General features: G+C 39.6%; 1 pseudogene; it reads right to left on the bottom strand.

The window, feature by feature from the left end:
- Positions 1 to 1,788: 1,788 nt before the first annotated feature.
- Positions 1,789 to 12,880, bottom strand: LOC131407231 (interferon-induced protein with tetratricopeptide repeats 1-like; annotated as a pseudogene).
- Between the last annotated feature and the right edge of the window lie 1,583 nt (positions 12,881 to 14,463).

The raw sequence follows: 14,463 nt of genomic DNA, 5'->3' as shown, positions 1-14,463 counted from the left end.
GAGTTCTGGGAAGTGCAGAGATCTCTTCTCGAGTTGGGAAGGATTGGATAGAGAGATGGTATAAGGTTATAAGAAACACTAAGTAACCCTGATCCCTGGAGATTGTCAGACACACCTCCCAGGAACAGAATACATAATCCAGAGATTAATTTTGCATTAATGAGCTCTGCTTTCTGGGTGCAAATGATGTATAGCAATGTCTGGGAAGAATTGCCTAATAGTCAAAGAATTGACCAATTATCCAACAATTATTTGCTTTTCGTGTTACTGACTCTGCGAGAGTTCATAGTGGTTAGACTTATTTAGTACCACACAGCCTCTTTCTCCCAAATCAAGCACTTGAAGTTATCATTTTTGTTAAATCTAATAAATCTCTTGTTTTAGTGATAATGAGGTTGGGAAGATTACTTTTATGTAACTCTTATGCCTGCCCCTCAATGATAAAAATTTTGCTCACTTCAATTCCTATAGAATTTCAGGAAATATCCAAAGCCCTCCCCAATATTTCTGTTATTCCTTGGGGACTTGTATTCTCTTGGTTTAGGAATTCCCACCAAGAAATGCCGGCAGCCTCTAGAAGCTGGAAAAGGTACAAAAAGGATATTCTCCTAGAGCCTCCAGAAGGCGTGTGGCTATGCCAAAACAGCTTGATTTGAGTCCAGTGAAACTCATTGCAGACTTCTGACCTCCAGAACTGTAAGATAATAACTTTGTGTCATCTGAAGACACCAAGTTTGTGCTAATTTGTTACAGCCACAATAGGAAATTAATACATCCTCTCCCAAAACAAATCCAAGAATGAAAAAACAATTACATTGTTTCCTTAGTTTTCCTTTTTAAAATGTTGTTTGTTGTGCATTGCCTTTTAATAAAATGTCATAATCAAAGGTGATTGCTACAGATCATCTCCCAGATCGTTTAGCATCCTTTTCATATTTCTTGATCCAACTAGATCAGTACCAGCAAATGACTGAATAAATAGTGCTTCAAACAAAATGGCGTAAAACAAGAGAAACTACTTGGGACAGTTTGACAATGAATTAAATTTCTAACATCTTCATGGAGAAAGCTGACCTTTAATTGACTGTGTGCTTGTTTTACTGTCTCTCTCTCTCACTAGACTATATGCTACATGAGGTTTGGGGAAAATGTCTGCTTTGTTCACTGATGGATAGCAGAATATGCCATCCCAAAATATACCACGTTGGCATAAGGGTTATTTTGAGTTGAAAGTAATTGAGAAGAAGCAGATATAAGAAAAGTTCTCTGTCATCCCCATATCTGCCTAAAAGCAGAACATAAATTTGTAAAGGTGTCTCCTCCTCCCCCCACCAGGAAGGACAGAAGTTAATCTCCTGAAATAACTCTAGGATCTTATCAGCCCAGAGTCACTACCAGAGAAATCTACGCAACAAACCTTACTACCCAGCCCTCATCTTCCGTTAGTTTCCCTCACATATTTACTTTGCTACCCTAGAAACTCAAAAGTTCTTTTGTCTTAGCAGTTCTCTAAAAATGTATTGTTTGTTTGTTAGGATGCTATATAAGCACAAGTTCTAACCATTTCTTTGAGTTACTCATCACTAGGTAATCCCATGTTTATATGTGATGTGTATGTTTATAAACTTGTTTTTTCTTGATAAACTGTCTTTTGTCTAATTTACGGGCCCCAGCCAATGAACTTAAGAAGGGTAAAGGAAAAAGAATTTTTTCATCCCCTACATCCCCATAGTGTTTTTGGTATCTAGCACTGAAAACAATTTGTTGATAAAATGGATGAATTAAACATTTATTTTCTGTAAGTCCATTGTTTTATTTGCTGCAAATCTACTCAACAAACCGTTTTTTCCTACTATATAGCATTCACAGAGAAATGGTTCCATTCCCTCTCTCTTCCTTTCTCTCACACACAGAGACAATATATTCTGTTTCACTATTTTCTGAATGCACCTGTTTTACTAGGTTTGAGTAATTGTTCAAAAATCACATCCTTACAGTGAATTGCATAATCTGGTCTGAAAGCAGCAAGCAGATAAGATGATTAGTACATGTTAACCTAAAATCAGCTGAAATAGGAAAGTGGTCAATATTTCAGTGCCTAGGCATCATGTCCCACAGAGTTCTCAAAGTCAGCAGTCAGCCTGAGGACCCTCCAGAGCTTTATTCATTTCTCCTTTCAATTTGTGGATGGACTCAAAGATGCTCAAGGTTTCTGTGTCTAATGGATTTCTCTGACATTTCTTTAGAGCCAATTTCTCCAAAGAACAGATACTTTTGTCCCTTACAAATGTTGCCTTTTCTATTGTTGCTACTTTTAAATAATGGATAATTGCAGGGTCTTCAGATTTCATTTGAAATTGCTGAAATCGGCCATAGGAGAAATGTATCCTTTGCAGCTTTTCTTCTTGGAGTATGTTCATGCATAACACTTTTTGATAAATGTGTTCAACTTTTCTGTGGTCCCCTGCTTCTATGTACATTTCTGCCAGGTATACATAAGCAATATCAAGTGTGGGTTTTTCTTTCAGAGCAAATTCCAAGTGAGATATGCTGATCTTGCAATTCTGTCAACATTTTCTCTATCCTGTCTTCGAGGCTGCCAGTTTACAGTTTTCTTTATTTGAATCACTTGTGCTCTGTAGCAAAGCCCTATCTGGTGATGCAGGAGGGCAGAGGAGGGTGTTGCTTTCAGGGCCTTTTTAAAGAGCTGAAGAGCTTTATCCAGAGAGCCTTTTCTTCGGTAAAACTTGGCCGCATATCGAAGGACATAGGTCTGCGAGGACATGTTGGTCCGTGCTTCTTCAATGTACTTTTCTCCTTCAGCTTCTTGTCCTACATCCTGAAGCTTCAGGGCAAGGAGAGCCTTAATATACGCATCTTCTGGATTTAGCCTGATGGCCTGTTTTAGTGGGTTCAGACAAAATTCCTCACTATTGTGTGGTACTCCATTAAGGCCGTCCAGGCGATAGGCAGTGATTGCATACCCAGTGCTGAATTCAGGGTTTTCGGGGTCCACTTCCAGAGCCTTTTCAAAGCAGGCTTTGGCCCGTTTATAATTCTTCCCTCCACATTTCAGCAAGGCCCCTCCTTCCTCACAGTCCATCTGAATTTGCAAACTTCTTGCAAGTGTTCTCCACCTTGTCCACGTAAGCCTGGGCTTCTGCTAGTCTGCCCATGTGGTAGTACAGCCAGGCATAGTTGCCCCAGGTAACCAGACTTCTCATGCCTGATTGGTCGGCATGTTCTCGCTGGATTAAGTCTTCAGCCTCTCTCAGGCTCTTCAGGGCTTCCTCATTCTGGCCTTTCAGGTGTTTCACATAGGCCAGTAGGTTGTGTATTCCCACATTGGATTTGGTGTCCAGGAACTCAATCTCATCCAAGATCCTGTTTTCTAAGTCAGGCATTTCAGTGTCTTCAATTAGCAAATCCCATGTAAAGTGACATCTCAGCTGCTCCAGCCTGTCCTTGATCTGATCTTCATCGGCATTCTTACTGTAAAAACAAAAGCAGATTTTCTTTGGTGAGGAACAGCCAATAGAAAAAAGCCAGATGAAACACCTCATATTTAGAGCTGAGCCTTGAAAAGGGAAGACCTGCTTTGATTTTCCTTAGAGTCTCTGTATGTCTAAGATCCACATAGACTTTGAGTGCATTTGCTTGGCTCCATATGCTGGCTCCAGCTCTTTCTAGCCAAGTAACTGCTCTGTGCTCAGACTCTTATTTGTGAAAAGGGAATAATAATAGTACTTAGTACACTGGGTTTGCTGAGGATTAATAAGCCTGTATAGTAAAAGACTTAGAGCATATTATGTACTATATAAGAGTTTCCTATTTTCCTATCAATATAATTAGGACAGAGATCAGTTAGAAATACAGAAACTTAGAAAACATTATTGACCTCAGGACCTTAGTCTGCAGATTATGCAACAAATTAAGACCACCTAAAAGAGATAATATTTGACCAATTTTTTTTCCACTTACTATTTGGAAATAATTCTAGATTCACAGAAAGTTGCAAAGATATTATATAGGTTCAGTGTACCCTTCACTCAGTTCTCGCCTGATAATATCTTACACAACTCGAGTGCAATCTCAAAACTAGGAAATTGACTTGGTATGATATGTGTATAGGTCTGTGTCATTTTATCACGTGAGTAAATCCATGGAAACACTACTTCGATCAAGACACAGAAACTATCCCATCATCATAATCATCTCCCTCATGCTATCTCTTTATAGTCACACCTGCTGCCTCCCTACCTCCCCAAACATCCCTAGCCTCTGGTAGCCACTAATTTGCTCTTCATGTCTATAATTTTGTCATTTTGAGAATGTCATATAAGTGGAATTGTACAGTATGTGACCTTTTGAGATTGGCTTTTTTCACTCATCAGAATGCCCTTTACATCCATCCAAGTTGTTCAGTTTGTCCATAGTTCATTCCTTTTTATTGGGGAGTAATATTCCATGGTATGGGTATACCACAGTTTGTTTAACTATTCATCTGTTATAGGGCATTTCAGTTGTTTCTGGGTTTGGCTTATTACAAATAAAGGTGCAGTGAAGAGTTGTGTACAGGCTTTTGCATGGACGTGAATTTTGATTTCTCTGGGATAAATGCCAGGAGTGTAATTGCTAGGTCATATGCTAAGTGTGTGCTTATGTTTTTAAGAAACTGCCAAACTATTTCCTAGAGTGACTGTATCATTTTAGACTCCTAGTAGCAATGTATGGATGATTTAGTTCTCTGCATCCTTATCAGTATTTGGTATTTCCACTTTTTTTTTTAAATAGGTTTTCCAGTAATCTCTCATTGTGGTATAATTTGTATTTCCCTAATGGCCAGTGGTTTGAACATCTTTTCACCTGCTTATTTGCCATCCATATATCTTGTTTAGTGAAATATCTCTTTCCCTATTTTCTAATTGGATTGTTTGTTTTTTATTGTTGGGTTTCAAGAATTCTTTATAGGTTCTAGATATGAGTCCTTTGTGAGGTATATTTTTTTCAAATATTTTCTTTTGGCATGTAGCTTGTCTTTTACCTTTTTTTGGGGGGGTGAGAAAGATTGGCCCTGGCTAACATCCATGCCCATCTTCCTCTACTTTATATGTGGGATGCCTGCCACAGCATGGCTTGATAAGTGGTGCATATGCCTGCGCCTGGGATCTGAACCTGCGAACCCTGAGGCGCCAAAGTGGAGGGCACGAACTTAACCACTATGGCACTGGGCCGGCCCCGTCTTTTACCTTTATAATAAGGTCTTTTGAAGAGCAAAAGTTTTTACTTTTAATGAAGTATAATTTATTGAACTTTTCCTCTTATGGATCATGCTTTTGTTATCATGTCCAGGAACTCTTCACCAAGCCCTAGGTCCTGAAGATTTTCTCCTGTGATTTCTTCTACAAGTTTTGTAGTTTTACATTTTACATTTAAATCTATGATCCATTTCTAGTTAGTTTTTGCATAACATGTGAAGATTAGGTTGGTGGCTCGTTTTTTTGCCCATGGATATCCAATTGCTCCAGCACCATTTGTTGGAAAGACTCTTCTTCCTCCATTGAATTGCTTTTGCACCTTTGTCAAAAATCAGTTGGCAGGGACCAGCCAGGTGGTGCAGTGGTTAAGTTCAAGCACTCCTCTTTGGAAGCCTGGGGTTGGCAGGTTCGAATCCTTGGTGGGGACATATGCACAGATCATTAGGCCATGCTGTGGGGGCATCCCACATACAAAATAGAGGAAGATGAGCACAGATGTTAGCTCAGGATCAATCTTCCTCAGCAAAAGGAGGAAGATTGGCAACGGATGTTAACTAAGGGCCAATCTCCCTCACTAAAAAAAAATCAGTTGGCAGTACTTGTGTGGGATTATGTCTGGATTCCTATTCTGTTCCACTGCTCTACGTGTTTATCCCTCCACCAATACCATACAGCTTTGCATATAATCAGTGTTAAAATTGGGTAGGGTGATTCCTCTCACTTTATTCTTGTTTTTCAAAATTGTTATTCTAGTTCTTTTGCCTTTCTATATAAATTTTAGATTAATATTATCTATATCCATAAAAAATCTTGCTGTAGTTATGATAGGAATTTTGTATCAATTAGGGGAGAATTGACATATTTGCTATGTTGAGTCTTCTAATTCATGAACATGCTATATCTGTTTGTTTAGATCTTCTTTGATTTCTTTCATCAGCATTTTGTAGTTTTAGGCCATCAAGTCCTGCACATATGTTACATTTACACTAAAGTATGTCTTTTTCAGCAATTTTAAATTATATTGTATTTTTACCTTCAATTTCCACATGTTCATTGCTAGTATATAGAAATACAATTAATTTTTGTATGTCAGTCTTGTATTCTGCAACCTTGATGAACTCACTTGTTAGTTCCAGGAGTTATTTTGTAGATACCTTGGGATTTTCTATGAGACATCATGCCATCTGTAAATAGAGACAGTTTTATGTTTTCTTTCTGACCTATATACCTTTTTTATTTATTAGAGAACTTCCTTTAGCTATACCTTTAGGTGGGTCTGCTGATGTGAAATCTCCTAGTTTTCCTTCATTTGAGAATTTCTTGATTTTCTCCTCACTCCAGAAGAATATTTTTGCTAGATATGTGATTCTGGGTTGAAAGTTCTTTTCCGTAAGCACTTGAAAATTGTTTTGCTCCTTTCTTCTAGGCTCTATGGTTTCTAATGAGAAATTAGCTGCCATTAGGACTGCAGGGTTTTTCCTTACAGGTAAGGTGTCATTTCTCTCTACTACTTTCATGGGTTTTTTTCTTAGTCTTTAGTTTTCAGAATTTTGACTATGATGTGTCTTGGATTTTGGGGGGTTTGTCCTTTGTGGAGTTTGCTCAGCTACTTGAAATTAGTATCAGATTGGATAATTTCTATAATGCTATCTTCAAGTTCATGAATTCCTCCCTCTGTCCTCTCTATCCTGCTGTTGAGCCCAATCTTTTTTTTTTTTTTTTTTGAGGAAGATCAGCCCTGAGCTAACATCCGTGCTAATCCTGCTCTTTTTGCTGAGAAAGACCGGATCTGAGCTAACATCTATCACCAGTCCTCCTCCTTTTTTTCCCCAAAGCCCCACTGGATAGTTGTATGTCATGGTTGCACATGAGCCCAATCATTGAGTTTTCATTTTGGTTATTCTACTTATCAGTTCAAAAATTCCCATTTGGTTCTTTATATCTTCTCTTTCTTTGCTGAGACTTTCTATATTTTCATTTGTTTCAGGTTTGTTCATCATTGCTCATTGAAGCATTTTTATGATGGCAACTTTAAAATGCTTGTTAGACACTGGTAACATCTCTGTCATTTCACTGTTGTTGTCTGATGATTATTCTTTCTCATTCACATTGGGATTTCCTTGGTTCTTGGTATGACAAGCAATTTTTATTGAACCCTGGACATTTGGGTATTGTATTATGAGACTCTGAGTCACATTTAAATCTATTTTAGCATGCCTCCTCTAATACTGCTTTGCTAGGAGTAGCGGAAGGCCACCCCATTCCACACCACCAGGTCAAGGTGGAATCCAGTTTACCCACTTGTCTTTCAGTAACACTTTATGGGGGTCCTGGGCTCCTCATTGTTGCTGGATGGGGGTGGAAGGTCAGGCTCCCCCCAGGCCTCTGCTGATACTACCCTGGCCGGGAGGGGCAGCTGTGCCTTGTTATTCTTCCCCATGTGGCCTTTACTGAAGCCAGGAAGGGAGAAGACTGGGGAATTGTGGCCTTATTACCTCTGGGTGGTGGTGAAAATCCTGAACTCCACTAGGCCTCTCTGAAACCACCTCAGTGGGGAGTGGGAGGGCATCTCATTACCACCAGGTGGGGGTTAATGTCCAGACTCTCTTTGTGGACTTCACGGACACTGCAGAGAGAGGGAACCTCATTACCACCCGTGAAAGTCTTTGCACCCCACTTGGCCTTGTCTGGCATCACCCTGGTGGGCAGAGGGTGAGGGAGAAAGATGGGATGCCTAGCAATAGCCTGTTTAGGGTAGAAGTCTAGGCTCCCCACTCAGCCTTGCTGGCACTGTTCAGAATGGGGCTACAGTTTTTGTTTATTTGTTTATTTTTTCCTTTGCTGTTTGGCTGGAGTTGAATGGTTGTTGTTTATAAGTTTTCTGTCTTGCTAGGCTGTCCCTTTCTTGGTCCTCTGGCTAGAGAGAGTAGGCTTTTCATGAGACTTTTCCGTCCATGCCTATTGGCATTTCTAGGTTGCTTGTTTCTCCAGCACTCAGTCTGGGATATATGCAGAAAAGGGAATGCCCATAAGACTCACCGCAGTGTTGTTCCTTAGGTCCCAAGTTTCCTAGCTGGTCTGCCGTCATTTATCCACCAGTCAGCATGTTCTTATATTTGTTTTATATTTTAACTGTACATACTAAGAGGAAATGGGAAATATACATCTATTCCATCTTTCTGGATACAGAAGTCCTTTGCCCAAGTATTAATATGGTTTATCCCACTGCCATCACTAAAATGCTATCAAGAGAAATGAGAATAACGATTGTGTTTGAAGGTATGTGTGTGTGTGAGTGTGTGTGTGTGTGTGTGTGTTAGGAAGAGTGGGGGAAAGGTGCTGTTGCTTTTTTCCCCATGTTCTCCATTTGCTCTGTAGGTAAGGCAATTAGATTTGTTATTCAAGGGAAAGAACACTTCCTCTTATGCCTTCTCTGTAGGATACTGACTTCCAGAATAGAGAGTTAGGCCTACCAAGGTTTCGAATGGCAGAGCTGGATCAGGGAATATGAGGATGCGTTGATCTGACGTGTCATATTGAATTTATCCAGCCAGTCCTAGGGCACCGGGGAAAGGAAACTGAGGAGAAGAAAACACTGTGCATGTCCAAGTAAGCCAAGTCAGAAATAGTTGCCTTTTACTGAGTAAGAATGTGGCCCATGGATGACAGTTTCTGGCCTTCTCAGTTACATTAGTCATTCCATACTTCCTATGCGAAAGAGGCAGACTGGGTAGACTACAATCTCAATAAGTAACTACCCTACCTTCCACTCAAATTAAATGACTTAAATAAAAAAAAAAACCCAAACCCAGAAAACAATAAAAATATTAGATGATAATCTAGGAGACAATAGGTATATGTGTATACAATTTAAAAACTCGCCCAACAAAGAAAAGCTCAGGACCAGATGGTTTCACTGGTGAATTCTACCATGCATTTCAAGTGTTAGGAGCACAGCTAAGCTGGGAGAGAGAGGGACCTGATCTGCCAGGTGTCAAAGTAGCCCATTAAAGCAACAAGGCAAAAATGAAAGAGTTAAGCCTTTCATCATTACTATGATGATATAAGCAAGAGGAGAAAACTGGAGAAAATGTTGATACCCCTGTTCCGTTTCCTTCAACAGAACAGCACACAAGTTGATGCTTAGGTAGATCAGCACAGACATGGCTGAAAGCCCCGAACAAAAGTCTCTGGACCCTGAAGTGGGGGCAGTGTGAGGGGAAGGGCTAGGAGTGGAAAAGTACAGGGTACTGAGTCAGAGTGGGGAAAAGTGTCTTCAAGTTTTCCTCTCCTTCTGCCTATAAGGAGGTGTCAACAAAAGTGCCTGGAAAAGACTCTCCCCAAGGCCTCAGATCAAGAGACCAAGGAATGAAGATGCCTGGGCTAGGAATGCAACTATGTGAAGAGCGTGATGAGCCAGAGGGGCCTGAGTCCTTGACTACAACTCTCCTCAGAGACTGCAGTGCATTGCCTGTGCACCAGGTCTGTGTGGGGAAGACAGCTTTCCCCGCTGAGGCCTGTCAGGTAAAGCCTCTGTAATTACCTATGGTCAGGCCTGAAAAATCACACGTAGATTTTAAACCAGGAGTGCGACTGCTTATAAAAAAGAATTAAAACCAATTCTAAAAGTCTTCCAAAATTAAAGAGGAAGAACACTACACTTGCAAACTCATAAATTCTGAGACCCTGATACTAAAACCAAACAAAGACAAAAACAAAAAAATTAAACCACAGATGAATTTTCTAATGAATATTGATTCAAAATGCTCAACAAAATACTGGCACATTGAACTTAACAGCATGTTAAAAGGATTATACACCATGACCAAGTGGGATTTATTCCTGGGATGCAAGAATGGTTGGGTGAATGAAAATTGATAAATTTAATACACCACATTAACAAAATGAAGGGAAAAAACCTACATGATCATCTCAATTGATGTAGAAAAAGCATTTGACAAAATACAATACCCTTTAATAATAAAAACACTCGAACAAACTAGGATATAAGGAATCTGTCTCAAATGAAGCCATATATTGAAAATCGACAGCTAGCATCATACTCAATGGTGAGAGACTGAAAGCTTTTCCTCTAAGATCAGGAGCAAGGCAAGGATGCTCACTGTTGCCACTTCTATTCAACATAGTACTGGAAGTCCTAGCCAGAGAAATTAGTCAAGATAAAGAAATAAACTACATCTAAATTGGAAAGGAAGAAGTAAAATTATCTCTGTTCACAACCAATATGATCTTGTATGTAGGAAATCCTAAAGATTCCGCACAAAAATTGTGAGAACTAATAAACGATTTCAGCACAATTGCAGTGTACAAAATCAATATGCAAAAATCAGTTTTGTGTCTGTACACTACTAATGAACAATCTAAAAAGGAAATTAAGAAAACAATCCCATTGGTGATAGCACTAAAAAGAATAAAATGCTTAGAAATAAACTTAACCGAGGAGGCAAAAGACCTGCAAACTGAAAACTACAAAAATTGCTGAAAGAAATTAAAGACACAAATAAAGGGAAAGGCATCCTGTCTTCATGGACCAGAAGACTTAATATTGTTAAGATATCAATACTACACAAAGCAATCTTCAGCTTCAGTGCAATCGCTATCAAAATCCCAATGATGTTTTGTGCAGAAATAGAAAAATCTATCCTAAAATTCATACGGAATTTCAAGGGATCTTGAATACCGAAAATAATCTTGAAAAAGAACAAAGTTGGAGGTCTCACACTTTCTCATTCCAAAAGTCACTGTAAATCTACGGTAATCAAAATAGTGTGGTACTGGTATAAAGACAGACATATAGACTAAAGAAATAGAATGAAGAGTCCAGAAATAAACCCTCACATATATGGTTGTATTAGTCAGCTAGGGCTACCATAGCAAAGTACTATGGACTGAGTGGCTTAAACAACAGAAATTTATCTTCTCACAGTTCTTGAGGTTGGAAGTCCAGATCAAGGTGCCCACTAATTCGGTTTCTGGGAAGGGCTCTCCTTCTGGAATCCATACATGGTCTTTCCTCTACTGGTGCATGGAGAGACTGTTCTTCCTCTTCTTACAAAGACATCAGCCCTGTGAGATTAAGGCCCCGCACTTATGATCTCAGCTAACCTATATATTACCTCCTTTCAGGCCCTATCTCCAAATATAGTTACATTGGGGGTTAGGAATATGAATTTTTTGGGGGGATGGGGGACAATTCAGTCCATAACAATGGTCCAATTATTTTTGACACATGTACCATGGCCATTTAATGTAGAAAGGTCAGTGTTTCAACAAATGGTGTTGGGAAAACTGGATAACTGCATGCCAGAGAAAGAAGCTGAACCATTACCTTATACCGTATACAAAAAAATGAACTCAAAAGACCAAAGACCTCAATGTAAGACCTAAAACTATAAATATCTTAGAAGAAAACATTGGGAAAAAGCTTCGTGACGTGGGATTTGGCAACGATGTCTTGAACATGACAGCAAAACACAGGCAACAGGAGTAAAAATAGATAAATTAGACTTCATCAATATAAAAACATGTGCAGGGGCTGGCCTCATGGCCAAGGGGTTAAAGTTCCAGGCTCTCTGCTTCGACGGCCCAGGTTCATGGGTTCAGATCCTTGGCGCGGACCTACTCCACTCATCAGTCATGCTGTGGAGGCATCCCACATACAAAATAGAGGAAGACTGGCACATATATTAGCTCAGGGCTAATCTTCCTCAAGCAAAAAAAGAGGAAGACTGCAAAGAGTTGTTAGCTCAGGGCTAATCTTCCTCAAGCAAAAAAAGAGGAAGACTGCAAACAGTTGTTAGCTCAGGGTGAATCATCCTCACCAAAGGAAAAGAAAAAAACTTTGTGCATCAAAGCACACAACAGAGTGAAAAGAAAACTTATAGAATAGGAGAAAATATTGTAAATCATGTATCTGATAAGAGATTTATATCCAGACTATATAAACAACTCCTGCAACTCAACCACAAAAAAACAACTGATTAAAAAGTAGGCAAAGGGGGGCCGGCCCGGTGGCGCAAGCGGTTAAGTGCGCGCGCTCCGCTGCGGCGGCCCGGGGTTCGCTGGTTCGGATCCCGGGCGCACACCGAAGTACTGCTTGGTAAGCCATGCTGTGGCGGCATCCCATATAAAGTGGAGGAAGATGGGCACCGATGTTAGCCCAGGGCCGTCTTCCTCAGCAAAAAAAGAGGAGGATTGGCGGATGTTAGCTCAGGGCTGATTTCCTCACAAAAAAAAAAAAAAAAGTAGGCAAAGGACTTGAATACACATTTCTCCAAAAGAGATATACAAATGGCAATAAGCACATGAAATGATGCGCAGCATCACCAATCATTAGTGAAATGCAAATCAAAACCATAATGAGATACCACTTCACACCCGTTAGAATGGCTATTGTAAAATAAATAAATAAATAACAAGGGTTGGCAAGGATGTGGAGAAATTAGAACCCTTATGCATTATTAGTGGGAATGTAAAATGGGGCAGCTGCTGTGGAAGATGGTGGTGATTCCTCAAAAAATTAAATGTAGAATTACCATATGAGGGGCCGGCCCCGTGGCGTAGCGGTTAAGCACGCACGCTCCACTGCTGGCGACCTGGGTTCAGATCCCGGGCGCGCCGATGCTCCACTTGTCAGGCCATGCTGTGGCGGCATCCCATATAAAGTGGAGGAAGATGGACATGGATGTTAACCCAGGGCCAGTCTTCCTAAAAAAAAAAGGAGGAGGATAGGCATGGATGTTAGCTCAGGGCTGATCTTCCTCACCAAAAAAAAAAAAAAAAAAAAAAATTACCATATGATTCAGTAATTCCACTTCTGGATATATACACAAAATAAGGGAAAGCAGGGACTTAACAGATATTTTTATACTTATGTTTATAGCAGCATTATTCACAATAGCCAAAAGGTGGAAGCAACCCAAGTATCCATCAATGGATGAATGGATAAACAAAATGTGGTATATACATGCAATGGATATTATTCAGCCTCAAATGGAGGGACATTCTGACACATGCTACAACATGGATGAACCTTGAAGACATTATGCTAAGTGAAATAAGCCAGTCACAAAAGGCCACATATGGTTTGCTTCCATTTATATGAAATATCCACAATAGGTAAATCCATAGAGACAGAAAGCAGATTAATAGTTGCCAGGGCTGGGGTGAAGGATGAGTGGAGAGTGAATGCTTAATTGTATGAGGTACAATTCCACAACATTGTGAATGTACTAAATACTACCAAACTGTATACTTAAAAATAGTTAAAAGGGAGCTGGCCTGGTGGCATAGTAGTTAAATTCGCGTGTTCTTCTTCAGCAGCCTGGGGTTGGCGGCGGGATCCCGGGTGCAGACCTACACACTGCTCATCAAGCCATGCTGTGGCGGCATGCCACATACAAAATAGGGGAAGATTGGAACAGATGTTAGCTCAGGGCCAATCTTCCTCACCAAAAAAAAAGTTAAAATGGTAAATTTCATCTTATATGTATCATAATAAAGAATCATATTACGAACTTGAACAGAAACTTTACAAATTATATATATATTTTCTAGTACATGTTCAAATAAACACAAAAGCATTAAAACATAAAAGCTAATGAGTATGCCATCTGAAATGATCTCATAAACCCTTTCTGGTACCCTTTAAGAAACATTGGCTTAAGGGTTCAATAAGGTGTCATTGACTAGAGACTCTGGTTCATGTTTCAGCTGTATCACTTATTATCTGTGTGATCTTAACTTTTCTAAATCTAAGATTTGTTATTGCAAAATCTGTATAATATGAGTACCTGTGTCACAGGTTTCATTTGAGGGTTAAATGTAATAATTTACATAATACTTTTAGAAGGCAGGCTGGCACTTAATAAGCTCTCAGGAAGTGATAGCTACTTTTATTTTATAATTTTAATTATCAGTGACAACTTAGTCTATGGCCAAAGAGGGGGAGGACAGTTGATCATAAGCCCTTAATTGCACATTTTCTGGAAATTTTGCCCCTTCAAAATTTTGCCCACGGGAACACTGAGGGAAAATTTGCAGTTCAATATTAATGAATGTGTCTTTTTTTTAATCTGCTGACATCGGGGGTTATTTGAATCAAGATTCAATTTGGACAATATAGAAAATCCCACATTAGGCCCTTTAGCTAAGGAAGGTGTGGATATTTCCAAGCACAGAACTC

Source organism: Diceros bicornis, chromosome 6 (assembly GCF_020826845.1).
Source record: "Diceros bicornis minor isolate mBicDic1 chromosome 6, mDicBic1.mat.cur, whole genome shotgun sequence".
In the NCBI taxonomy this organism is placed as follows: Eukaryota; Metazoa; Chordata; class Mammalia; order Perissodactyla; family Rhinocerotidae; genus Diceros; species Diceros bicornis.
Note: the sequence above shows the minus strand (reverse complement) of the source record. Positions and strands in the feature narration are given on the sequence as shown.